The sequence below is a fragment of the Crinia signifera genome, chromosome 2 (genome assembly GCF_055691185.1).
Source record: "Crinia signifera chromosome 2, ASM5569118v1, whole genome shotgun sequence".
NCBI lineage: Eukaryota > Metazoa > Chordata > Amphibia > Anura > Myobatrachidae > Crinia > Crinia signifera.
In genome coordinates this window covers 328,445,285-328,473,201 of record NC_139218.1, presented here as the reverse complement: position 1 = coordinate 328,473,201, position 27,917 = coordinate 328,445,285, and the positions used below count along the sequence as shown (strand labels likewise).

Sequence of the window (27,917 nt, the reverse complement as noted above, 5' to 3'; positions counted from 1 at the left end):
TATGTCATTGTTTTATCTATTTTTTTTGTTGTACTTTTTTGAATTTTGAATATATAATTCATATATTGTATTTTTCCTAGTTTGTTGCTATGTACACTTGGGAAAGGATGCTCTAAGCTTAACAATGTAGCCATAACTCTGAAAATACAGCTTGGAGGTTTGCTTGCATACCGCATATGCACATATGCGATAGATTTCTGGGCTTGGATGCGGTGGGCAATGTCATCTTTAGATAGCATTGCAATATAGAAACCTATGCTCTTCTATAGCACCTCCTTGCTGAAAAGGGATTCAATCAGCTCCCTCCCAGCACCCAACAGGATGATTGATGCATCCTGCCCTTGGTGACACCATATAAATAAAAGATAATAGCAAAAAAGTGATCTTTATATCTGTATAATTTCCTTCAGTGACCACAAAACTTTCCATCTTGGAAGACTCTTAAAATGAACCACGTCACTTCAGGAACATGTTCTCATCTCAGCATCAGTTGAAAGTACAAGATGATTTATTTTACTATACTCTGCTAAAAATGATGCCGTATAAAAAAAAAAAAACATATTAAGGTTCTCGTAGTGCCAACCTCGGCCCACAGAATGGCAGCTGAACAACCCAGGACTAGAACAGATTTTGTTTACACTGAATGCGTTTTCTTTAATGTGAACTGAATAGAACTTAATAGAACTCAGTGGGGTAAATTTACTAAGATGGGAGTTTTATTGAAGATAGGATGTTGCCCATAGAACCTGGTTCTAATTATTTATTTAGCACCTTCCAGAAGATAATTGATAGAATCTGATAGGATGCTTTGTGCAGTATCCCATCTTCAACAGAACTCCCTTCTTAATAAATGTACCCAATGTGTATGCATTATGTATAGACTAGCTGTTGCATGGCACAAGACAATTCCAAAAAATATATTTATTTTTCCAAAATAAACGCAACTTAAAAAAAAGGTAGGAGCATGAAACATTGCTATGGTAACAAATGTGCTGAGATGACATTCCTAAAAACCACTTAATGGACTGAGGCAGGAAAGGAAGAGGCCTCAGAGCTGCGAGAGAGGACGCTGACAACCTACATCTGCATTCCTGCTCAGCCACCCAGCACGAAAAGACGGGGAAATACACAGCATGGGACGCGGGCAGCAGATACTACGTGTCCCAAATATTATTTATAAACACGGGAAGCTGGAATTAACAGCATAGTCAGGCAGTTTCAACTTTGTGGCATTATAAAGAAAAACCCATATCCATTCATTAGAATTAATCAAAAACAAATGACAAAACAAAAGTAAGGAAGAAGTAATGCGAAGGGATTGAAGAGAAAAGGGAATTGATGGATTTTTAGGCATGAAAATAAAATGAGATCTGTAAAGCTGAGACATACTGTAAAGCAATTTCTAATGCACAGTGAAGTAGGATTTACATTTCCAATATAGTGAGTAAGCAATGGAAGATGATGCAAAGTGAAGGGGGAGGGCTGGGATAATTTGCTAATACTGCTGCATGCGATGTGGGTGTTCGTATATCTAGTTATGGTTTGGAAGCTGATATTGTAAAGACAGCCCTGGGCAGGCTTGCCGCTGCTACAGTACTGTTATGACATAGCACAAGTTGGGTTTGCTTTGGGAAGAAGCCAAGCCAGTAACTGAAGGCTAGTAATTATTTCAGAAGTACTTAACCAAAACAGCACAATATTCCCCAAAGAGATTTTGTGCAAGTGAGAGTATACTGCTTTCATGTAAGAATGCGAGGGATACAGTATTTCCGCAGCAGTTATATCTCTTCTGTTATCCACTGATAACAGAATATAATCTTCCACAATAATGCTTTATTTCCATCAAGTATGCTTTGGGTTTCATCTTTCCAAATGTAAATAAATGTATCATATTTTACATTGTTTTTAAATATTTTTCATTGTCTAATATACTTGGAAATTGGCTTATTAAAATATACTTGAACATCCATTTCAGTGGGGTTTTCAGTATGTCCACTAAACACAGAAACTTCTTTAAAAACTATGGGCAATGACAATAATGGGAAAGTGAATTACATATAAAACATCAATAATATAATAATATAATAATATCATTAACCAGACTCCAGACTGCCTAGCCTGAGGCTGTTTTCCAATCTACAGTAGCAGGAGTATCCCATGTTTGCTGTTCTACTATTTTGGTGGGAACTAGCCCCATTTGTCTAGTCTGGTGCATACTTATAAATATCAGTAGGCTCACATCTTGTGTTTCCTTAAAGTAGTGAGAAAACTATATTTTTAATTAATAAAGCATTGACTTATTATGGTATACAAAGGTATGGGTTCAAAGACACAGATTTAGGTGGTAATCAGCATATTAAGTAACAGAATATGATAAATAAATACAATACATTCCTTGTTCAGAGACGGTAATACCCAAATAATTGACATTCTAAGGGTATGCAATCCCCTGCAGCTATTTCCGACGGGGGAAATAGTGGCGGGTGCTTATTCAGTGCTGTCTTTTCCGACAGCATTAGAGGCATCTCGGCAGAACGAGCCCGACTTTAAAAACTGTCGGCCCCGTTCTGGTGAGAATGGCCATGGATTGTCGAGCTCACGGCCAGATCTAGACGATCCACGGCGTTTTCTCACGGCCATGCCCCCTTTTCGCAGATCGGCAGGCGGGACATTGAATCCCGCCTGCCGAATTGCTGTAAAGAAAAATGCAAACTGTCCAGGATCACGGATGTCGGGACGGACCGACATTAGTGATCCGGGATTGCATCCCCCCCTAAGAGGTGGGAGGTACACTAGATACATAAGTTAGAGAAATAGCAGTGGATTTGCTGGTGGCAAAAGTATGGATGCCTATTGACAGCAACATTATCAGCTTCCAATAATAAAGCAATAATTGGCAACTGTTTCCAACCACAACTGACTATCACAATGTATCATAAATGAGTGTCCATCCTCTCCTGGCTCATGGGGAAAATTTTTCTTTTGCACTGTATGGGTGTTCTTGTGGTTATCTGTCAGACTAGAGTAGCTGTGCATAGCCAGTGTTTTCTTTAGTGTCATACTTGCTGCTACAAATAGAGACAACTCAGTTCTTTACCATGATCTGTGGCAGCTTCTGTCACCAAGGTAGCAGTGGTGATACCCAAAGGAGGAACAGAGATGTCAAAAGCAATGACAGCTCTACTTACTGGGCCCAGCAGCTGAACTGGGCTATTATTCAGTAGATCTACTAAACAACATTGTCCATGGTGGGATGACACGTCTTTAAACCACCACAATAATTTCCCATTTACAAATGTATAAAGATTTTTTACATTTGTAGGAATATGACTCTGTGGGGAAGTTAAGCACAGAGCCGATCTATAGTGCAGTCATATTTTGGAGGCTGATCTTTATAATAAAATACAAGAAAATCATAAACGAAATGGTCACATTGAATTGCCAGTTCATTACCATCTGCAACTGCTATCTGCATAAAAGTATGATAATTTTGCTGTCACCTCTGTCCCACATGTAAGTAACACCTACTCACTCTGTAATTACAAGGAGGTGGGGTATAGGGCCACAAGGTAACACATCAATAGTGTTATGTAGTAGGTCTTACAACTTGGCGGTGCCCTCACCCAAGGTGTTCTTACCAGAAAGGAGGTTCATCAAGGATCATCTTGGGTAAACCCATGGGGTCTATGTCAGATGATCCTTGTTCCTCCTTTACCCTAATAAGTTAACACATTAAAGCACAATGTAAATCTAAAGGGTGAAGGAAGATGATATCAATATTTATGTAAAAAATTCCCTATCACAGATATCAGACTGTTAAATGGACAGCACCCTTTGCAAAAATCTAAACTTGTTAACTGCATAGGATAACAGTACAATACATACAGTATACCAGATTGAATATTTAATTTGACACTTAATAAAGAATGTTCCTTTAACTTTAATATTAATGTTTACCATCTAAAGTGATACCTAGATCATAGTGATCGTAGTGAATTGCAGCATTGTAATGAGGGACCATGGTGACCTGATTTTTTTTATCACATGTCCCTGGACCCCTACTCTACCCATCTATACATCCCTTCCTGGAGAGAGCATTTAGAAAGAAAGTACATAAATGTAAATTCAATTAGATATCAATTTGAGGCCTCAGCTATATTTTTTTGATGGATGTTTTCCAATGCTATATTTCATTGAATATCATTGTCATTGCTTTTTTCTTGGTTTTTGTTTTATTTTTTTACAAATAGTCCTGCACATCTTTTGACATGTACTGGGAGATTAATTTGGTAACTATAAAACACTTATCTTATTCTTAACAAGCTTTTTTGGCAAGAAAACTGATTTATAATGAGGAATTGAGGGTTTCTTGATAATTAGTTAATAATTCAGTAACTAGAAGTAAATATCCCAATCCTAACCCCGCCACACCCCTGGCAACCACCATTACATTCCTTTAGTAATGTTGCCAATAAAGACAGTATATATTATGCTTACATCTCAGGTCTGCAGGTGCCGCCAGTAAATCTGTATATCCAGATGCAGACATTGACTTCAGTTGTCATAAAAAAAGGAGGCACAGACCCGGTCGCTGCTGCCACCCCGCCCCAAAACGCCCCCAGCCTGTCAATGCTGCTGGGGCTTAGGGGACTGAAACATGATCCGTTCTGCCTATATGCATTGTCATCACCATCGGACTAGTATGCTAATCATTGGGTCTGAATCTGTATACTATGGGAAGTGTTGCGATACATCTGCGGATCTTTCACACACCAAGTTCCACTGCGCTTCATTTGCGACTTGTACATATTTCAAAATAATTTGTGTGCAGTTAAAAGTCACAGCCCAGCAGCTCTAATTATTTATTTATTTTATTGAATTATTTATTTATTAACAGTTTCATATATATATATATATATATATATATATATATATATATATATATATATATATATAGCGCATACATATTACACAGCGCGTTACAGAGAATATTTGAACATTCACATCAGTCCCTGCCCCAGTGGATCTATATTCCCTACCACATGTACAAACACACACAGACATTCTAGGGTTAATTTTTGTTGGAAGCCAATTAACCTACCAGTATATTTTTGGATTGTGGGAGGAAACCGGAGTACCCGGAGTAAACCCACGCAAGCACGGGGAGAATATACAAACTCCACACAGTTAGGGCCATAGTGGGGAACGCACCCATGACCTCAGCGCTGTGAGGCAGCAATGCTAACCATTACACCATCCGTGCTGCCCTTTGAGTGGTGTACTTGCAATGGGAATAAGATATACAATTTAAAGAAAAATATGGTATCAAACACCCCATCGCGCGGGTATCTGTTTGTATAGTGTATTGATGACTTTATATACATGAGTCAAATATAAAAATGAAAAAGCGTGAAATAATATAACTTTTACACACCAATTATAAAAGTATTTTGGAGAAACTTTTAGTCATGTGCCACAAAATCTGTATAGAACTATGTCTACAGATATTACTACAATATTGCCATATAGAACATGCAGGATTTCGACAGTCTGTATACTGGCATCGGAATATCAACTGTTAATAGCCTGACAGTCAGGATTCCGACTTACAGAGGCCCCCATAGAAGAAGTGGTGAGCACAGCTAGCCATCGAGCCCACAGCATGGAAAGGGCTGTGGTACAGGGGTCCGACAGTCGGGATCCCGACAGTCATTATCCCGACGTCAGGATCCTGACAAGCTGGACCCAGACAGCATGGTGAGCGCAACTAAGCCCCTTGCGGGCTCGCTGCACTCGCCACACTGCGGGCACCTATTCTTTTCTCTGTCGGGAACCCGGCTGTCTGTGTTTTGACAGTCAGGATCCCGACGTCGGATAATGGCTGTCGGGATCCCGACTGTCGGGACCCCGTCCGGCAACCCAAGGCAAGAGCAGCGAGCCCACAATGGGCTTCGTTACACATGCCCCGCTGTCTGAATACCGGCAGTCGGGATTCCAATGTCGGTCTGCTGACCGTCGGAATCCCGCAGGTCAGAGCCCCATACCACACCCATAGAAATGGCTCATTAAGAATATAAATGATTTTTCTCTTGTCATGGCAGGCTGCGCACTCTTCATCGACCTGCTATAAGTTTACTTTCCTGAACTATAATGACAACTGTACCCGCTAGACCAGGCTAATATATAATATTATCTCTAGTACTGGTTACAAAATCTGTTTTATTTTTCTTGTAAAAAATATATTATGAAGCTTTCAAAGCATTCATTCAAAAACTAAAATGTTGAGTGACAACGAGCATTGATTGTTATCATCTACTGCATTCACAAAAATACTTTTAACGGTCTGATTTTCTTTGCACAATAGCTATTGACTTTCAGTTCTACAGACTAATTACTGCTCATTAGGGATCATTGTCAGACAAAAACACATAGCAATTCATATTCAGTATTTACAAACAAATCAAGTTGATACATATGTATTATTGCTCTATCTTTATACAGTAACTGTGGTATTGACTACATCTTTAAGGAACCAAAATAATATTCTGATAGCTAAAAGACACGTGAAGGGGACAGTGGAAAAAAGGGAAAGGAATATAGGAAGGTTAGCTTGTTTAAATCATAAAACACAGAATTTGAATTATAAATATCTCAAATTTAAAAATTCAGGTTTAAAAAAGCACATTAAAAACTTCTACAGTGTTACAGAATATGCCTTATAACAACAACAACAATAATAATAATAATAATTTAATTAATCACATTTTAATTCATTAAGAATTTAATCATCTAAATGAATCCTTTGAAAGTCTTAAGTAAAGTCTGCATTAAAATTAACAATAATACAATATTATACAGTATATAAATAATTCTGAAAAATTTGTTTCTCTTTAAAGAGAAATAAAGGTCAAGAGACTTACAATGGCAAGGGAGTGGCAAATGAGTTGAGGCAGGTTGCAAAAAAAAATTAAAAGTATATATATATTAAAACTCAGAGGACAGAGTAACTGGTGAAAGATGGCAGAAAGATGTCTTACTTCCCAACTGTCCCACTTTTGGTGAGACAGACTGGATTTGGAGGACTACTTACCTCCATATATTGAATATAAAGGGGCAATATCCCGATCCCCAACAGCCAGGTCAGCAAATCAGGAATATTAAACCTGTTTAAAAATGTTTGATTCCACAATCCCAACTGGACTTTTTTAAGAATAATTTTCTTGAATCCCCAACGGCTTGCAGATCAATGCTGGCTGCTAATTGGTGGATCTAGTCGGTGAATCTGTAGTTAAATATTGGATATGGCTAGAGACAGAATTTGATGGAGATAAGAACCACTTGGCACATTTAGTTTGCCCCATCCACTTCTGGCCACATCCACTGGAGATGTGCCCAGCTTCTCCAATGTCATGTCACCACTCCACTATTAATACTTTTGAATTTTGGAGCTATTCCTAGGTGGGGGGTTTTTTGCACAATTTCCTTAAAATTATTTTTCAAGTACTGTAAGAAAGTAGGAGCTAATCTAGTAGTTATATTCAATATAAGTCTGGTACTAAGCAGCTCTTAATCACAAACTATACATATACTATACTATTACGATTGTAAAATACACCTCTCAGCTCACCATAGCACAATTGTCTGTCTCCCTAGAACAAGTGGGCAGACAATCACCTTTGAGTGCACAGGACAGACCATCAATGGAAAACCAAGGCTATTTCTGGTTTAGCTTATACAGTAGATGACCTCCAATATGTACAGCAAATGCAGTGCCTTCATAAGTATTCAACAATCTGGGCTATGAAGAATCGCTAAGGGTCTATTTAACAGTGAGTGAAGAACACTAAATCAAGCGAAAATGGGCCTTTTTTTTGTGAGAAACATAGGACTTCTACCTGTCTAGCCAGTAAAATCTATTGCTGACTGTCTCAAGCTATGCTTTACAGAGGTACTTGTAAGTAGTGGCTCCTTACCTGTTTGGTCTCCTCCCTGCTTCACTGGTGATTGATGAAGCTTTATCCGCCAACATTCACTTTTTCTGACATCTGAACAAGATATCGTGGCCATACACAATGAGATATTTCACAGTGTATGGCCACATGATATCTGCTTTCCTTCTCTGGTGAGGAGACATTTCCCCATTTTTTTCCCCTGTGAAGAAATGATGGAAATGGAAATATTGGGCAGACACCCACTGTAGTCTATACGCTGCTAGATGAGTCTGGCCAATGATCAGGTCAGTTGGGCATATTGGAAAATTTTAATTACTAAGGGCCAGATTCTCTAAGCTTCAAAAGTGATAAAATGGAGAGTGATAAACAGCCAGCCAATCAGCTCCTACCTGCCATGTCACAGACTGTTTTTAAAAAATGTCAGGCAGGAGCTGATTGGCTGGCTTTTTATCACTCTCTATTTTATCACTTTTGAAGCTTAGAGAATCTGGTCCTCTATGTCTGATCAACGTGCGTGAGCATACACTTTGCAATTATCGATCCAGTAATAAGTCTGTGATTACTTTACATGCTTTGTTGCCCCAAAAAACTGTTCCCTGCATTACATGTACATAAGCCAAAAACTGCCTGAATAATCCAGTTGCTGCCCAATTCTATCCACAAGAAGAGAAGAGAAGAAGAGAATAGGAATGTTTACAGCTTGGAATCCCCATAGATGTTCCATAATGCTCAGGAATAAAGCATGAATGAACAGTTCTAAAAAAAGTTTTCAAAAAAAGACTTGAATGCTTTATGTGCACATATACCGTAAGGAAGCTACAGGAAATGGAGATAGGCAAACTTGATTCATACAGGTATAAGTTTGGGTGCCGGACACTGTCCCAACAGTCGGGATCCCAACAGTCATTTACCCGACGTCGGGATCCCGACTGTCAAAACACCGACAGACAGGTGCCCTACGGCCACCACCTATTTTCCCTTGTGGGGGTCCACGATCCCCACAGAGGGAGAATAGAATAGGTGGCGAGCGCAGCGAGCCACCGTGCCCGCAAGGGGCTTTATAGCGCTCGCCATGCTGTCTGAGTCCAGGCAGTCGGGATCCCAACGTCGGGCTGATGACTGTCGGGATCCTGACTGTCGGAACCCTATACCACACCCATTAGTTCATGCAGTGAACGCATGATGGAAGATGAATGCACTAAGCACTGAGCGCACAGCAGATGCTGGGCTACCACACTTTACTTTTCAATTCACTGCAGTGTACATGTGTCGTATGCGTGTCTTTTACATTTTATAAAATGAATTACATTTTCTAATAAATTGCCTCCATCCCATTGTTGACCTTTCTTAAAGGTTACACTGTGGACAAACACAGTGGTGCATATTTTTTACTAGCCAGTGAGGCTCTTCTTATTCTGAATATTAGTTTTCATTGCTGAGGCTTCGATATCATATTCCATGATCATGACACAGCTTCTCGCTAACAACCTTTGTCTTTACCATTACATTTGCCTGGCACGGTTCAGTTGTGTTATTAATCTGGGTCTTCTCCTCTGTCCCAAACACATGATTCAATGAATACCAATCCTGTATTAAGAACAAGTTATTGGCATATCCTTTGCTAACATTGAATTGTTCTTGTGTTTTTTGTATTGCAGCTCAATAATTCTTTATATCGCTAATGGCTATTTTTGGATATTCTCACAGACTCTCAGAAGTGCAGCTTTACCCCTATGTATAACCCACTCCCCAGTGGAATGGGTAGAACAGGGGATGATGGGATACTGTCACAGAAGTGTGATTTGGAACATGATGCAGTGCGGAGTGATGAGACGCGCCCTTTACACTGAGTGATCAATTATAGGTATTCTTCCAGAGGAAAATATTTCAAAGTTGGCAGGTATAACCCAAAAGCCAATACACCAAGGGGTAGTGTATTTAGTATACACAGGCATATGTTGTGTCATTGTGGCTCAATTGCAGCAGCGTATGGCCACCTTTATTCAACTAATACACTATAGGACAAGTATAGCATACATAAACACTGCATCAGCTGATGACGCTGAAATAGGTATCAGCATAGCAGAAAATCACAGGATTTGGGGTCATCAAAGATGGTTTAAAAAAGAAGGGGAAAGAACATGAGGGAAGAGGTCCTTGCTTCAGAGAGCTTACAGTCTCAGTCTGACAAGAGGTGGGGCAGATAGATGGGGTGTAATCACAAATGTGCATCTTGTTGCATACCAATAACCTAGTACTGGGTTTTATCTTACGCTGGGTATGCACTGGGGCGATGTGGATACCTTCTGAACCCGTGTCGTCCAGACTGGCCATAAACACTGGAGCAATGTTCATGAAATGTTCATGTTCAGTCCTTCAGTAACATGCACAGTGTCGCTAGTGCAGCACATGAAACCTAGCAAGGTTGCACATACAAACTTAGCGTATGGCGGTCATGGCGGTCTGATCCACCTGACCAGATGGTACCCAGCTTAGGAGTTTAATCACAAAAGTCAGATGCATTTAAATTAATTTATTTATTAACAGTTTCTTATATAGCGCACACATATCCTGCAGCACTTTACAGTGAATATTTGAACACTCACATCAGTCCCTGCCCCAGTGGAGCTTACAATCTATATTCCCTATCACATGTACACACACACACACACAGACATTCTAGGGTTCATTTTTGTTTGGAGCCAATTGACCTTCCAGTGTATTTTTGGATTGTGGGAGGAAACCGGATTACCCGGAGGAAACCCATGCAAGTACGGGGAGAATATACAAACTCTGCACAATTAGGGCCATGGACATGAAATGAAATGAGGGACATGAAATGAGATGTGAAGTGTCAAGCACAGAGAGAATAGGACACATGTAAAAAGTTGTATGTAATACTTCGTTAAGTACAACAAATTTTACTACCATAATTATGTTATTACATTCGCCATCTCAGGGTGTTGGTAGCCTTCTCATACAGCAAAAAAAGTGCTTTATTTATTTATTTATTGATGTAAAGACAGGATTTTTCTAAAAGCAATTAAAAGTTAATTTCTAATTATTTCTTTGTTTTACATGTCCACATTTTTTTCTATTAACTTTTTTTTAGCAAGTGTTGAAGACCATCTCCAGTCATCTAGGCTACTGCACAAGTATAAGCTGTAACTGGCAGGACTTTTTGTTTTGCGCTCCGACCTCATACAGTATCTTCAGGTATCTGAGTATCATTCAGCTGGCCCATTCTAAATTTACTTAGCAAATTACAGAGCTATGTTAAGAAGGGGACAATTTACCGTCTGCGCTCTGTATCCTGTGACAATGGGGTGTTCCTCAGAAGTTAGAGCTTTTGCCTATTTATTGAAGCCATACATGAAGGTGAAGGCCATAGCCAACTATTAGAAGTGCTGGCCTTCATCAGGGGCATTCTGTGGTGCCTTTCATCATTTTAGCCAATTTATCATGGACAGCTGCAGTACAAGTACCACAGCTGTCCTGCGATTGCTTACACCATCTCATGATGGCATATAGCTGGGGTGCCCACAGGAGAAAAAAAAGTAATTTCTGAATTTAAGTGTTTTTGACTTTTTTGACATTTAACTTTTTTTTTATTTATCTTATTTTACCTGAAAAGAACATTTTCTTTAGCTGACAAGAACATTTTTTCAAACCTTAAGTAAAAAGCTCTGCATTGAAGTACTGATGGTATACTAAGTTACAGCTAACATTGTGGTATATAAAGTGGATATACTCGTCAATCCTTTACCTAATCCCATTGAGTTAAACCTTCATTATATTACCTTGCTTTATCACCATACATTATTATATTAGCTAGCTTTATCACCATACCTTATTATGTGGACATTTCTGTGTGTACACAGATAACCTCTTGATAAAAGAGCACAGACCTTGGCTTCAGTGGGACTGTTTAGCCTTTTTTTACCTGCTGTACACTGGGATAAGTACAGTACAGAATAGCGTATGACCTAAAGTATTCCCCCAGATTTCTATAAATCGATTGGCACAGAACGACTGGGTAAATCGAACCTGGAGTAAAAAAACTGCATTGTTTTTAAAAAGACGCACATTAGTTTTTGGGAAGGCGACCTCCATCTCATTACATTTGTCTCCAATTAATCTCCAAGCACACAGCTAGCTGCAGCTGCATGTAAAGGCAAATTGGAAAAATCTGTGAAGGGGGGAAGGGAGAAAGTCTGTGTGTGGCATTGCAAGACCTCAATGATTCACTGGCTGCCCTCCCTCCCCCCCACCCCACCCCTGCCGCAAGCCTGGAAAAAGAAAGCGTAAAAGAAATATAAAACATAGTGGGAGAGTGAGAGGGGGAGAGGAAAAGGGCCACACTCTGGAGAGAGGAGAGAGAGAGAAAAGGATCAAAATAAAAGCGTTTTTTTTTAGGGTATTTTTAGGCGTGATATCTCCTTTTCAGAGCATGTCTGGTACCATTGTGATTCTGCTGTGTGAATGAGGAATAGGACTACAAGAGAAAGGGGCAGCTTTGTAGCGAGGGGAAAAGGTTAGGGCAAGTAGGAAAATAAAGTTGCATATAATAGAATAGATTTAGAATAGTGGAGTAGAGACACTTAACACATTAACTGCTGAACCACTAAAAGACATATAAAGAGCGGAGCTGAAGGTTAAAAGTGAGGTTTTGGAATCGGAGTTGTGTTATATTGTATATTGTCACTTATCATCAGCGGATTAACACGTTACATGAGTTACAGACTGCAGACTGATGTTATTTCAGCCAGTGTATTGCATACATTGTATTATTTTATTATTTCCTAAATATAAAGGAACTTTCTCTTGTGTCTCCTCCTATGTTCTATGTTTACACAGAACACCCATACTGTATCTCCCTCGTTTTGTAATTACCGGACTCCAAAATTTTGTGCATTTGCATAACACATTTTACATATTATTATTATTATTATTTATTTATTTACAGTTTCTTATATAGCGCAGCTGATTTCTATAGTTATTATTATTATCCTTTATTTATGGTGTCACAAGGGACCCGCAGCCAGTGGCATAACTATAAAAATCGCACCCCCTCGCTGAGAATTTTGGCAGTGCCCCCCCCAGTAAAGATAACAACCCCCCCCCCCCCATGTCCCCGTGCCTTACCCTCCGCTGTGCTGTGGCCCGGACCCGCAGATTTTGTCTGCGGTCCCGGCTCCCCTCCTGCCCTGGCTTCTGCTGGTATAAAAACAGACCATCACAAAATGTCCACCCCGATACAGCAGACAGTTTCAGAGAACTGTCTGCTGTATGGGGGCGGGCATTTTATGATGGTCCATTTTCATTTCAGCAGAAGCCAGGGCAGGAGGGGAGCCGGGACCGCTGCGCAGACAGATAAATCTGCAGGTCCCGGCTGCAGCACAGCGGCATTACAATAGCCCCGCAGACCCCCAGCGCTTGCACTTACACAGCACCTGCCCGCGACCGCGGGGTCTGCGGGGCTATTGTTACTCCACTGCCCGGAGTGCCAAATTACAGAGTTCATAAACTAATAAGGAAACAGAGACTTACAGCTGATTACAATAGAGAGCAAGTTCAGGGTACATAACCATAGCTGAATCAGCAGAGGACACTGGGATAAGTATCAACGTGGCAGAAAATTGCAGGATTTGGTGCCATTGAAGATAATTTAAGCATACCTCCCATATGGCATATGCAAATGTGGGTATGCCATAGGAAAATTATGCCATCACCTGGCCACGCCCCCTTTTCACCCTCAGTGTCTACTCCTTCATGCTAGGGGGACACCCAACTCCACCCCCCCCCCCCCCCCGCTGCGGGTCACTGTAGGCCCCTGGCGGAAGGGGGGACTGGCCCAAAAACCCGTGACGGTCCCGTGAAAATCGGGAGGTATGCTTAAGTGAGGGAAGAAAGAGGGCCCTGCACGTGAGAGGTCTTCTGCATAATTTATATACCATTGTCAGTCCATGCTTTATTGAATTTTATAATCCATATTCCCTTGTATCCACATACACATATACATACATACTAGCTAAAGTGCAATGGAATTTGCTGCGTTATATAAGAAACTTAATAAATAAATGCAATTATTTTTCAGGAGCCAGTATATATTTGGCATTTGGGAGGAAACAGGAGTACTTGGCGGAAACCCACAAGAACACACAGTGAATATACAAACTCCACACAGTGTTGAGGGGGGGTGGGGGGATTAAACCCAAGACCTCAGTTCTGTGGGGCAATAATGATAACCATTACACCATCTGTGCTGACTCCGTATGGGGGCTTTGCGAGTCTGCTATTAAACTAGCTCTAAAAATAGAAGTTTTGGGAGCTTGCCTCTGATTGTTAATGCCATTTTCAGATGGTATTAGCATGCTATTTCCTATGGAAAGAGCAATCGGAGCACGAAGCAGGATCTCTACAGCTCTTTCAGTGTGTATGCGTATCCTATGGTCATGTGCTCAGGAACACTATTGAATAGAATTTGTCACTGTATCAGTGGTAAATAAAGGGCTTTGCTTTAGCTGGGTCAGCTGATTATTACAGCAGCAATGCCAACTCCACCACCATGACAAACATCACAAATCATCATGCTATGCACTAATAAGGTCAGGGCCGGTGCTAGGGTGTCCGGCACCCTCCTGCAAACCATACATTTTGCTCCCTTTTACATTGCCATTGCAACAAGCTGCAGCCCGATTGTGGGAGTGTATGCAACATGCGATCCTATGGAGGATCTTGGGTGCATGTACACGTATGCATACACCATCTCAGTGCTGTGTCCACAAAATGTTGCAGGCACTAAAGATGCCCATACACGCTAAGAGAATCGCATATGTTATGGGCTAGATCGCATCGCACGGCATGCAAGAGGGGAGGAGATAGAGGTGGCGGAGTGTTGAGGACTTGCAGTGGCACTGGCACAGCACACTGAGAAGAGGGAAGGAAGGGGAGGCGGTGCTGCTGCCTGTTCATCATTTGATTGACAGCTGACAGGCGCAGGGAGCAATGGGTAGGGGGCGGATCCGGACATGACACGTCATCCAGGCATTCACAGACAGCGCTACATGCCTCAGCGCAAGTGTCCGTGAGGAAGAGGGGGCAGGTGGCAGGAGGAGGACAGTGTGTATGCAGGGAGCTGCTCAGCTTCTCCATACTGCCGCCCGCTGTCAGACAGGCACTGCAGGCGGTGTGCAGGAGTGCAGGAGGCAGTGACAGTGAGGGCTGAGGAAGCTTTAGCAGAGCAGGGAGGGAGACAGCGCCTTTTCAGCATTGCGCCTCCCTGCTTTGCAGGAGCTGCTGAGTGGGTAGCGCCGGCCCTGAATAAGGTACATACACAGTAGATCCTTTAATTAACGATATGCGCAATAATGAATGACATTAATGTGCTTACATATAGTGTGTACACACAATATCATTACTGATGTGCACTCCCACAGGTCGTTAGCGAAGGCCAATGTCATCTATACATGGAGGACGACGGATGAAACTGTTAGCGAGAGACATTCTGTGTTAATGCGGCTTGGTCCCCGGTGTTGCTCAATTGTTACAATTATCACACACACACATATATATATCTAATCCACAATTCTGCTGGCATTCCGCTGATCCAAAGGCAATGGATCTGGTGCACTCCACAAATCAATACATAGGTCCAATGAAGGAGTTTTGCAATCATGTACAAACTGTATTAGCGCCAAGCACAAAAAGTCTAAACTTCAATTGATTGACTTCATCTGCCGGCAGTAACTAAAGTGATACATACTTCTTGATTACGGCCCTGGCATTTTTAGCGAATATTTGGTCTCTCACTGCAACGTTGGCACTCACAGGGTTATTAGTAATGAAAGTGGATGAACATGGAGAGAGTGAAAGTGGGAGATAATTCCCAGTATAGGGAATTGGATAGGTACAGTCTTTGTTATGCGAATGTGCACAACACCCTTGTAGTTTGAATTGCAAATGTTTATCAGTTAGAAGTGAATGCTGTATAAAGCTTATACTTGTACGTCATCAAAAAGGAAGTATCACTTCCCACACTAGTCAAATAAGCTGTTAGCTCACATTTAACTCCCCCCAATATTAAATAATTAATTTATTAATAGTTTATTATATAGCGCACACATATTCCACAGAGCTTTACAGGGAATATTTGAACATTCACATCAGTCCCTGCCCCAGTGGAGCGTAAAATCTTTATTCCCTACCACATGTACACGCGCACACAGACATTCTAGGGTTAATTTGTTGGGAGCCAGTTAACCTACCAGTATATTTTTGGATTGTGGGAGGAAACCGGAGCACCCGGAGGAAACCCACGCAAGTACAGGGAGAATATACAAACTCTGCACAGTTAGGGCCATGGTGGGACTCGAACCCATGACCTCAGTGCTGTGAGGCAGTAATGCTAACCATTACACCATCCGTACTGCCCCATTAAACTCTATTTAGTACTCTGGATATGCACAGTCTCTTAGATATAAAACACATTGACCTAATTAATTGCATCACTGGCTATATGTGATTATATTGTTAAGCAGCATTTACATACATCCCAACTGTGACAATTTTCGCGGGATAGTGACTTTTTTTTGGGACTGTCCCACATCCCGCCCAGGGCCAGGATTGTCCCGCAGTGGGGAGGTGGGGGGAGTTGGGAGTCCCCGCTGCACACGCAGCAGAGCAGCGGGGAATATTGCTATGCGCATGTACATCTATTCAGTGAAAGGCTAGTGAAAGGCTAGGGGCAAGGCCAGCAGCTTACACAGATTTATTTATTATTTATTTATTTGCAGTTTCTTATATAGCACAGCAGATTCCGTTGTGCTTTACAAAATTTGACAACACTGAAAGAACAAACTAGGTAAAACAGACAGACATAGAGTTGGAGGTCCCTGCTGCAAGCTTATAAGATCTCTTAATTCCCCCATAGTGATGAAAGACAATGTCTAGTTACATAGTCAATAGGTTGACACTAAAAATTAGAAATGCATTAGTTAGACATTGACAAAAGTTAGACATGCATTAGTTAATGACAAAAGTTAGACATGCATTCGTTAGTGACAAAAGTTAGAAATGCATTAATTAGATAGTGACAAAAGTTAAACATACATGGCGACTGAAGCAAACCATGCACAGGTATGTACTACAATAATAGGGGGTCCACTTGCTCAGGTGTCAACATTGGCACCAAAAAAAATGAAAAACTCATGTCGACCTTGTCATGTGTCAACATATTCCATGTCGACTTTTTACGTGTGTCAAACCTTTTTCAATGTTATACAAATGCATGTTGTACTTTTGGCAATGTCTAATGCATGTCAAATGTAGTTCCACTGCACAAAAGCGGAAGCAAAGAACAAGCAAGTAAGTACAGACCAGTGAGCCTTACATCAGTAGTAGGGAAAGTAATGGAAACACTATTAAAATAAATAATAGTGGAATATCTTAAATAAAACAATTTACAGGATCCAAAACAGCATGGTTTGGGTTTTACTGCAGGGAGATCATGCCAAACAAATCTTATTGACTTTTTTGACCAAAATAATAGATAGGGGGGGGGGGGGGGGGCGTAGATGTGGCATATCTAGACTTTAGTAAGGCATTTGACACTGTCCCACATCGCAGACTGCTAAATTAACTTGAAAGTGTGGGATTGGATTATAAAACAATTAAATGGATAAGAACCTGGTTGCAGGAAAGGAAACAGACAGTTGTAGTAAGTGGAGTGCATTCTATGGAGGAACATGTTACCAGTGGAGTACCCCAGGGATCTGTACTTGGACCAGTGCTCTTTAATATCTTTGTTAGTGACATTGCAAATGATATTGGAGGGAAAGTATGCCTTTTTGCAGATGACACAAAGATATGCAACAGAGTAGACACAACAGGAGGGGTAAATCAAATGACTGATGATCTAGGTAAACTTGAGAATTGGTCAAGAGCATGGCAACTACAGTTTAATGCTAAAAAATGCAAAATGATGCACTTGGGACTCAAAAACCCAAAAGCTCAATATAGTATCAAGGGTACTATAATGGAAACTACTGAGGAGGAAAGGGATCTAGGAGTCACTTGTTCAAGTGACTTAAAGCCAGGATAACAATGTAGCAAAGCGATGAGGAAGGCTAGTCAGATGCTTGGTTGCATAGTGGGAGGAATCAGTAGCAGAAAAAAAGAAGTAATAATGCCATTTTATAGGTCATTGGTACGGCCTTATCTGGAACACTGTGTCCAGTTCTGGAGTCCATATCTTCAGAAGGATATAAATACTTTAGAGAGTGTACAAAGAAGGGCAACTAAAATGGTGCATGGCCTACATCACAAAACTTACCTGGAAAGACTAAAATATCTTAACATGTATAGTTTGGAGCAGAGAAGGGAAAGGGGGGACATGATAGAAATCTTCAAATATATCAAGGGTGTTAACATAGTACAGGAGGGAAATTTTCTTCAAAGGAAAAGAAGTAATAGAACACAAGGACATGCACTGAAACTGGAGGGAGGTAGTGTTAGAAAAAATTACTTCACAGAAAGGGTAGTGGATAAATGGAATAGCCTCCCATCAGATGTGGTAGAGGCTAAGACAGTAGAACAATATAAACATGCTTGGGATAGGCATATGAATATCCTTACAAAGAAATAAGGATCAAAAAGGGCTGATATTTCCTGAAGGATAAAAAAGGGGCAGACTAGATGGGCAAAATGGTTCTTATCTGCCGTCAAATTCTATGTTTCTATGTTTCATGTCAAACTTTCGTTACTGTCTAACTTTTGTTAATGTCTAATACTGCGTACACACGGTGCGATAGCATTGCTATTCAATCCCGATTCGATTGGGATTGAATCGCACGGCAAGCCAAATGCATTAATTCGATTTGACTATACATTACAGATCTGTACTATATATAGTCAGGACTGCACTGTCTATTTGGCTATTCGATTTCAGCTGAAAGGGAGCGTGCATCAGCATCGAATCGGGATTGAAAGCTTAAACCCATTTTCGATCTCCATTCAATGTCTATGTGACACTGATTTGATTTTAACTATACTGTATAGTCAAAATCGAATGGTAAATCTCACCGTGTGTACACACCATAACTTAATCGTTTCTAATTGTTGGTGTTAATCTATTAACTTTATAACTAGACATTGCCTGTGAGCTATACCACAGCCGTTTAATATAAATGTGTGTTTATATTATAGGCGGAATGCAATGCCGCCCAAGTTCGGTGGCAGTGTGTTATGCTGGCCTAACTCTGACTTTTTTAAAGGGGAAATCACTTACAAGGCATGGTTTTGCCTTGTAAGTGATTGCCCTTTTTAAAAATGACCGAAATTGGCTGGCATCTCTCACTGCCACCAAACTCTGGCAGCAAAACATTCCGCGCATGATTTGAGAAGTTTGATCGGTCTGCTTGTTTATCAACTGACATCAGACTGCTATTCTAAATTCATTTGTGGGGTGGCTTCAGTAGAGGGGCTGCAGTGCAGTCCAAAATTCACATAGGGGAGCCACACCAACTGCCATCCCCAAAACTACCAAAACATCACCGGCCCAGACTTACTGGCAGTTGGTGTGGCTCCTCTATTCAAGGGGAGGCGGCCTGGACTGTACACACTAGCTACTCATAATGGGCTGTGCTACCTAGCTTAGACTTAGTATTACAAGAGAAACAGCATAGCAGGTGCACCATACACCATTTTTTAAATAATATATTAGGTTATTGGCATAGTAGTAGCCAATAGTATGAGTCTGTCCACCACACGTAAAGGTGACCTTGTCGCACAGGTCCCTAAAATTATAGGGGTTCACCTCTGGGGTGCAGGGCACCCCCAAACTGCCCCATTCAAAGCACTTCAGGGAACCACACAAATAAAAAGATACAGTGAAGTGAAGTATCAGAATGTTAGTGTTACAGGAAAAGATAGAAAGCAGCGAGGTATCAGAGTGTTAGTATAAAAATAAAAGTGAAGTATCAGAGTGTTGGGAAGGTCAAAATGGCAGCTTGGTGTTAACTTAAGTGTTAAAAAAAAAAATTAGGTGTGTGAAAGTGTTACATAGATAAAACAAAGAGTAATATTAATGTTAAATGGTAGTGCCCCCAAGTGATAATGAGTCTATAAGCCTGCTTTTATTTGAACAGTCCTTCCGACTCTTCTCGGCACCTTCCAGCTCACACATGATGTAAGAGGTGGGATTCTTAACTGGTTCTCAAATTCAACATAAATATGTCCGTATTACCTTAAAACTGCTCGTTTGAAAGCCACAGCAAAACCGATTAGAATAGTTAGTTATCGGTGAAAACATTCAGTAGTAGCTGAAAAAGTAATTAAAAATTATGCAAAGGGACAGAATTTGATTTACCAATATATCTAGCTGCTGATGGTGCAAGAAAAGAATTGCCAGCAACACACTATGAGGTGGAAAGCCGAGTAGGCCTTCCCTTGCCCACTGTGACTATTCAAATATGTTATTGCTGAAAGTGAACATCTTACATGGACTTTTACTGGAGTAAATCTAAACAAAATCCAAAGCAGATGAGATCTGGACATCGGCTCCAATGCACAATGCTCCTTATCCTGCTTTTGGTAGCAGCTATTTGGACAGTTGCGGGACTTAGTTCCTCCCAGTTTTGGGGATGTTTTGATGGATTTTCTACTCTACTAATCCCAATTTCTACTTCAGGACTAGAGGGTGAGCTCCCCAAAAGTTAAACGGGAATTGAGAAAGCATGGTATCACAGACTCCTTGTTATCACTCTGACTTGAATCTTTATTTTTATCACTTTTTACTGAAGACTTTTTTTAGGACAACCATTGATGCGGTATACTATCCTGATGATAGTCATTTTACTATTGTCTGGTTTCCTTGGGTGGGGTGTACTAACATTAAAATGCGTTCAAACTTTTGAAGACTACGTTTTTTGAAGGTTTGCCACAAACTCTGTATGTATCAAGCTCTGGAATGTGAAACTTTCCATAACGTTGTCCTGACAGACAACACCCTCTATAATCAGAGGAGCAGTCATTTGAGTAAATATTCACAATTATTCATTAATTAACAGTGCTATGCATGCGATAAGTAGCAGGATGTATTGCATGCAATATGCAATGCATTATACAACCCACTGCCTCTATAGCAATATTGCCAATATGTGTACACATTCCAGAGAATTGCAATAAACCAGCATCACTCATTTTTTTTGTTTACCTTTATGGATTGTAAGGGGAAATAAGCGACGGTGTCTATGAGTGCCAGCACTCCGATAATACCCCTCCTCCCCCTAACCCTTTGAACATGCAGTATTATCGATGTGTATACATACTGTATATGAGCATTAGCAATGTGTCTTCCCTTCTGTAATAAGGCATGGTAGTTAAAATAAACATACAGTCCACTATGCATCAGCTTCTGAGTGTCTTGCTTGTATGTTCTTCTTGTGTTTGTCTCGATACCTCTGGTATGGCTTATTATATCTCTATTTCCTTCCATGGCCTAACAATATACTGGAAGATTATTTGATTACATTGCCCATACTTAATTGTTATGATTGCATTGTAGGTTTCGAGTGCAAGCTCTACTGGGGCATCAATAGCCATTCTCTGATTGCAAAGTGTGTGTAATATTTTACAGCAATTCAACTAATGAGTAATTATATAAAAAAGTACACTGTCCATTATGTAAGTATGAGAACCTTTAGAACTACCATGACTTGTGGTTCTGTACACTACCCCTTCAAAAAGATGTGTTTGTGTGTGTCCTTTGTACCATTGTGATAGAACATCTTATGTATACTACAGTATGAATGAAAATAGTTGATACCAATGGCCAATGGCCAAAATATAAACACTTTGACTTACTATTGTATCAAGGAATAATACTGTAGATATTTTACCAGCTTGCATGAAACGTGTTTGCCCAACTTTTACATACTGTACAATGCCTTACACATTACAATCCAAATCAATCAATTTGATACAAATGTTATAACTTCAGAAGAGCAAGTTACTACTTTATATGAATTTTTTACCAAGGGTATCAAACTGTGCTTCACAGTTTGGTTGGGGCTTCATAGTGGAATATGACCTATATTCAGTGCAATATTCGCCTTAACCTCGCCTTCAAAATCCCATTGATATGTCGAATAAAAAGGGTTAAATTTTTCTGTGGACATTTGTAGAGCAAATCTTTTCAACAGCAAAGTGGGTGCTAGTGAATGGCCGCTTTAGAAGTCAGGACGACGGAGCCAAAGCTTTAAAATCATACAGATAAACCCAAGGCACTCCAAGATCCTCCAAGCGGTTTGCAAGGCCACTTAGAAAGTTTGTTTTGTAATTGAGTAAATTGTTTACTCTTTTCTTCCAACTTTCTCCTCCTCATCTTCCCTGGCGTTGTCCTGAATACCCCCTTCTTGTCCGACTGGCCAGCATTCTGCACAGACATATAACCATGCCAAACAACCCTCTGCATGACAATGGTCAGGCTCTTCTGTGTCTTGTAATTGGACTGGGCTAAGGGTCGGTTTTATTAGCTGTGTGATTTAAAGCTAAAAGCTGTCTTTTTAACACAGGACTGTGCAAGCAGCGGGCGTGGGTTGAATCATAATGACAGGGGAACTATGCCAAAAGAGGAATGGCAATGGCTAATGCAAATGTCTTCTCTGCTTAGAATGTAAGCTTCATGGGTAAAATCAAAATATTACTATTACATTTCATAGGCACCCTAGTTGTTTTCATTTTTAAAAGTATATGTTATTTATGTTTACGTCAGTAGAGACATCAAACAGTGGAGGCAGCCATTTTGTGTACATATTTCTCATGAATATTGGTACAACTCACAAAATGGCCTCCACAATGTGTAGGTGATGTTCCACTTTAATATAAAGTGATATAAGTACTTAAAGTAAATATTTTATTGGTGAACATCATCATTGGAATATAATATATCGCTTTTTAGTGGAAACAGAAAGATACATTTACCTAAGCCATTTTTCTGCTAACATTGACTGCTTCATGCATCGAAGAATATGAAGAATAAGTGAAGAATAAGCTAGAGAAGGAAAAGGAGATGAAGTATATAGGAAATTATAGTATTGGCTGCATGTAACACATAAGGATCTGTCTGGTAAATATATTAGCGTTTCATATATAAATGTTTGCACTACTATGGCATAGGGAACATGCAAGGTACTACAATAAATGTCAGAGATGTGTAAAAAGATAGAAGTTGCTTTGATCGGTATAGGCTACATGCTGATGTTGAGCTACAGTTTTGATTCTGTTTTTACTTAACCAAAGAACATTTTGGGGGGTTTCAGCACCCTGGCCTCAGCATAGACACAAATACCGGCACATGTAGAATTCCCACCACAGTCCAAGCACATGATACAGTAGATATTTCCAAACATTCTCATAAATATACACATATGAAGGGGGATAGAGATATGTGGGGCTGAATTGGCTCTTAATAAATAACTAATTGGGAATGATAGATTATGGCTTTTGTACAGATTTTGCAACACAACAATGGGTGCTCAAGAAGAAGGTGATATGTTTAGCAACCAGTGTTCTGCCATTTTCCAACACAATTCAGAGGCTTTTCAACACTAGATTGGTTGCTATGGGTAACATAAACATTTTCCTAGCCAGCTTTACATACTCTCCAACTGTACCTTTTTGGCCGGTACCGTACCGGATTTTATGGCCTGTACCGGCCACAAACGGCTTTGTATTGGGTTTCTGGGTCTCCAAATGTCCATTAAAAGTATAGGAAAGGGCGGGAACATGCCCCCTTTACCCATGGCCATGCCCCCTTTCCGAATGTGTAACGGTTTTTGCCCTTCAGATGTTGGAGGGTATGGCTTTAATGAATGTTCATGATTTTGTCCTATTCAACTGAAGCTATTATTGCCTTATTAACAAGTAGGACTTCAAAACACATTTGTCTAGTGTGTCTTGGAGACAGATGTTTATTTTTTATTTTTAGCTCAACCTGTCACTTCCCTTTCAAGTTTATTTTAAGTATTTTATGTTAGAGTAACACCTTTTTGACATTAATCTGTTTCATTGGTGAAATGTATCTCCATTGAGCGGTAAGGCAGGAATAGCATATGTGCAAATCTCTGTTTAATACATCCACATTTGCTTAGAATTATTAAAAATATGTTTTATTATTGGCAAACAATCACTGGCTTTCGAATTGGAATTACATCCAGGACTATCTTTACAGTATTATATATCCTGAGCAAAGTGATTCACTAGGGCCATTAACTACCCTAATCATTGGAACCAATACAAAAATAAATCAAAACATGCCCCTCCTGCGGTCCTGCACCGTGTCTCCACATGTTTCCATGAAGTGGATGACTATCAGCACTCTGATTCGTGGTTAGCTTTATCCATCCACCAATCAGCACGCTGTCAGTCATTTACTGTCTGGTTTCAGGCTGTGAGGCAGGTAGTAAATGCAGCCTTGTTGTTTTGATTGTGTGTCCACCACTTGCCCCTGCTCCGAGGTTCTTAGACTTGTTGGGTCCTTTATAGCTGCCCAGTGTACTTATACCTTAAGATGGCACTGATTACATCTACTGCTAGGTTTTACTCCACATGGAATGTACCTGTACGTTATAAGGAAGATGTTATATATAATGTGTGAGGTACCAGAATATAATTTACAGGCTTTCCAGAAAATTCATTTTGGCTCCAGCGTGACCTTAAGTCAAGCAATTTTAAAGTTAGACCCCAACTTGCTTGAAAGAAAAAAAAACATTACACTGACCAATACAGTAGATCCTCAATATGGCCCTCAGTCATGTTATTTTATTTCTAGATTGTTTCACTAAAAATAATTTAAACTCTTTCAAAGTATTTTTCCACATTGTGTGTTAAACTCTGCCCTCAAGTATTAAAGTCACCTTTAATTGTAATGCAAACAGCAAAATGTTGCTTCTTTTTATTCCTGTCCTTATGTTGGCATATAGTTATTGATAGTCTGACGTCTGTGGCAAAGTTCATTTATTATTATTTGTATTCTGAATTTATATTGGACTTGATCGTATGAAAGATATTTAAGTCACAGTCAGTTATATTTAACGCTATAATTATGGAGATAATCTGTTGTATTTCAATGTAATAAAAAGCAGATTTAATCTTTTCAAATTGAAAGCAAACATATACAGTAGTAAGGACAAGCCAGCAACAACTTTATGCCAAGTTTTGTCTCCCTGTATTGTTCCATTGTACGGCACTGCGAAACACTTGTGGCGCCTTATAAATAAAATTATAGTAATAATAACTAATAATAACTGAAGATTTGTGTGGAATATAATTTATTAGTATATTTTCAGTAAAATATTAAAAGGTCTATTTAATAAACTGCGGCGGTTAGGATTACTTTTTTATTGGCACTTATTACAGAGATAGAAAATCAGTTATTACCTCAATTAACTATTAAAAGTTAGTTATGACACTTATGGGGGTATTCAATCTGTGTTGATATTTCCCGACAGGAAAAATATAGTCAGTCGCCGATTCAATGCTGTCGTTAACAACAGAATCGAAGGCTGTCAGATCCGAAGGATCTGTGTTGTTGGAAAAGGCAGTGGATTGTCGAATCCATGGGTGTTTTTCGATAATCTGCGGCCGTCTTCACAGATCTACAGACTTTCCGACGCTCGACGGTCAGAACATTGAATTATGACTGCCGAGTTACTGTCAGATCAGACAAAAACGACCTGGGATTCCAAGTGTCGGGACGTTCCGACAGGAGGAATCCCGGATTTAGGGGGTATTCAATCTGGGATTCCGCCTGTCAGATCGGAACAGATTGAATACCCCCCTCATACTGTCTGGCAGAGATAAAGTTTACTGCTTGGCCAACCAGTCTGGGCTACTATAATATTGGCTTAGCTTCGCCTACCAGACTTCATTAGTGAAATAAATGTAATTAACAGAAAGAAAATTTTTGGCACATACTGTACTTTATTTAAGTAATAAAAACAACTTTTGTGCTAGCTGTACATGCTATCAACATCAACAGTACCTATACGTGCTGCCACAAATAGGCAGTTTAGAGAATAGTTTATCTGGCAGGGTCACTGGTGGTAAGTTAACCCTTTAGTAATTAGGCAAAGCCCTAAGTCGAGAAATACGAAAACAACTGTTTTCAATTGATTTAGGGCATCTCACCCTTTAAAAATTCTGCCACTATTAATGGAATTTGTGCCCTTAAATGTTCTGGGCAGGCAGAGCACATAATGGAAAAATATTTGCTCATGTGTGAATACCATTACCAGCTAATTAGAAAACACAGCTCTTACTGGTCTCACAAAAGCTGGCTTGTTATTTCGCAGAGAAGGGGTATTTATACAATTATTGCCGTCAATTTGGTAAATCTCTAATTCAAATAGTATCTGGCATGTTTCATATTATGTGTGATTACGAAATATAGCAAGGACCTCTATTTTACTTCCAGTTTCTCTGGATTTTCACAGTTTGTTACTGTATTAATAATGATGACAAGTTCAATGTTTTCTCCCTAATTGTACGTTACGGAATATGTGGTAGAAAAAAAAAATAAGAATAGTAATATTAATTATTATAATACGTCCTATTTCTTACGTCCAATTTTTAAGTAGCCAAATCTGTGTTCAAAAACGCAATTTGAATGATGTCGGTCGGGATCTTACAGATAACAAGTAGCCATGAAACACTTTATCTCTCATCACCACTGACATTCCTGCTGGGGTTGAACACTTAGGTCACTCCTGACCTAAAAAAAGAGTCTTTTTATAACTTCTTTGGTTTGGATGACACTTTTATAGCAGGACAAATAGTTTATATTTGAAGACAGATATTGCCAATGGCTTGTAATCTAGAACATATGGAAGGGATTTGGCATCAAATTCCACAAACAAAACCATTCTACAGTATATTGCAATAGACTATTAAGAGAACACTTTTATTTGTATGACAGCAACACTTTCCCATTCGTTATGCCTGAAATATAATGGAAATAATAATAAGCTTCTTAAATAGCTCATCATTGTGAAAGAATAAGGGGGAAATTTACTAAAGGAAATTTGTAAAAAATAGGTGTATTTGTATTTATAAATACACTTATTTTTGACATTTACAATCCCGAAAATACGGCAATTCGTATTCGTATTGATAGTACATCAATACGAATACGAATTGCCGTATATTTGGGATCGTAAATGTCAAAAATAAGTGTATTTCTAAATATAAATCCACCAATTTTTTTACAAATTTCCTTTAGTAAATTTCCCCCTAAGTAACAGTGATATAGACCACATAACATACTTTCTAGCAACTTTTTACAAAATCCCCACAAATAAATGTTACTTAATCCCCTAATGACCAATGTAAAACTGTAATCGAAATAACAGCTATAAGGCATTAGAACATAAGTTGATAATGCCTGTCATGTTAATACTAGAGATAAAAGCTAAACGTACAAGATCCCCAACATATATATACATAACAACACTTAGCCAGTTTTGGGGATTTGAGTGAGGTTTGGACATAGCACTCAATAAGGCTAATTCAGAAGTGTATGGAAGTAATGATCCCACCTGCATCCTAGGATACAATAGCGGATCACTTCAACATAATCGGGAGGCTTGCGGCACCCATGGGGTCACACTAGCCAGCGTTTACAGATCCTTGTAAGTGGCCAGGTAATCTCCGTCCAATGATAGAGATCCTGGCCTTTTCTTTGACACTAAATGGTGTCAACATGCCCCTATTTTGTCAAATGGAGGCCGTTGCACCCCCATATGGCATCAGATTGACAATTGGTAATTGTGCATGCACAGAATGAGGTCCAATAGGAGGTAAAGTTTACTTAGGGATAATGGACATAATGCAAACACAATGATTATGTATATCTCTGATGTTTTTGGTTCTGAACATGCGTACAAGTCCCACTGGGGCTGTCACTTG

General features: G+C 39.7%; 1 protein-coding gene across 3 annotated transcripts in view; it reads right to left on the bottom strand.

Moving 5' to 3' along the window:
• Window positions 1-27,917, bottom strand: part of GLI1 (GLI family zinc finger 1) — a 112,032-nt gene that overhangs the window by 39,116 nt on the left and 44,999 nt on the right. Inside the window, exon 1 of one of the 3 annotated variants that reach the window (XM_083169375.1) lies at window positions 7,974-8,147. The exons of the other annotated variants lie outside the window; for them this stretch is intronic. The gene's annotated coding sequence lies outside the window, so the exon portion shown is untranslated. Of the gene's footprint in view, window positions 1-7,973; window positions 8,148-27,917 lie in introns of those variants that run through there. 3 annotated transcript variants of the gene reach the window in all.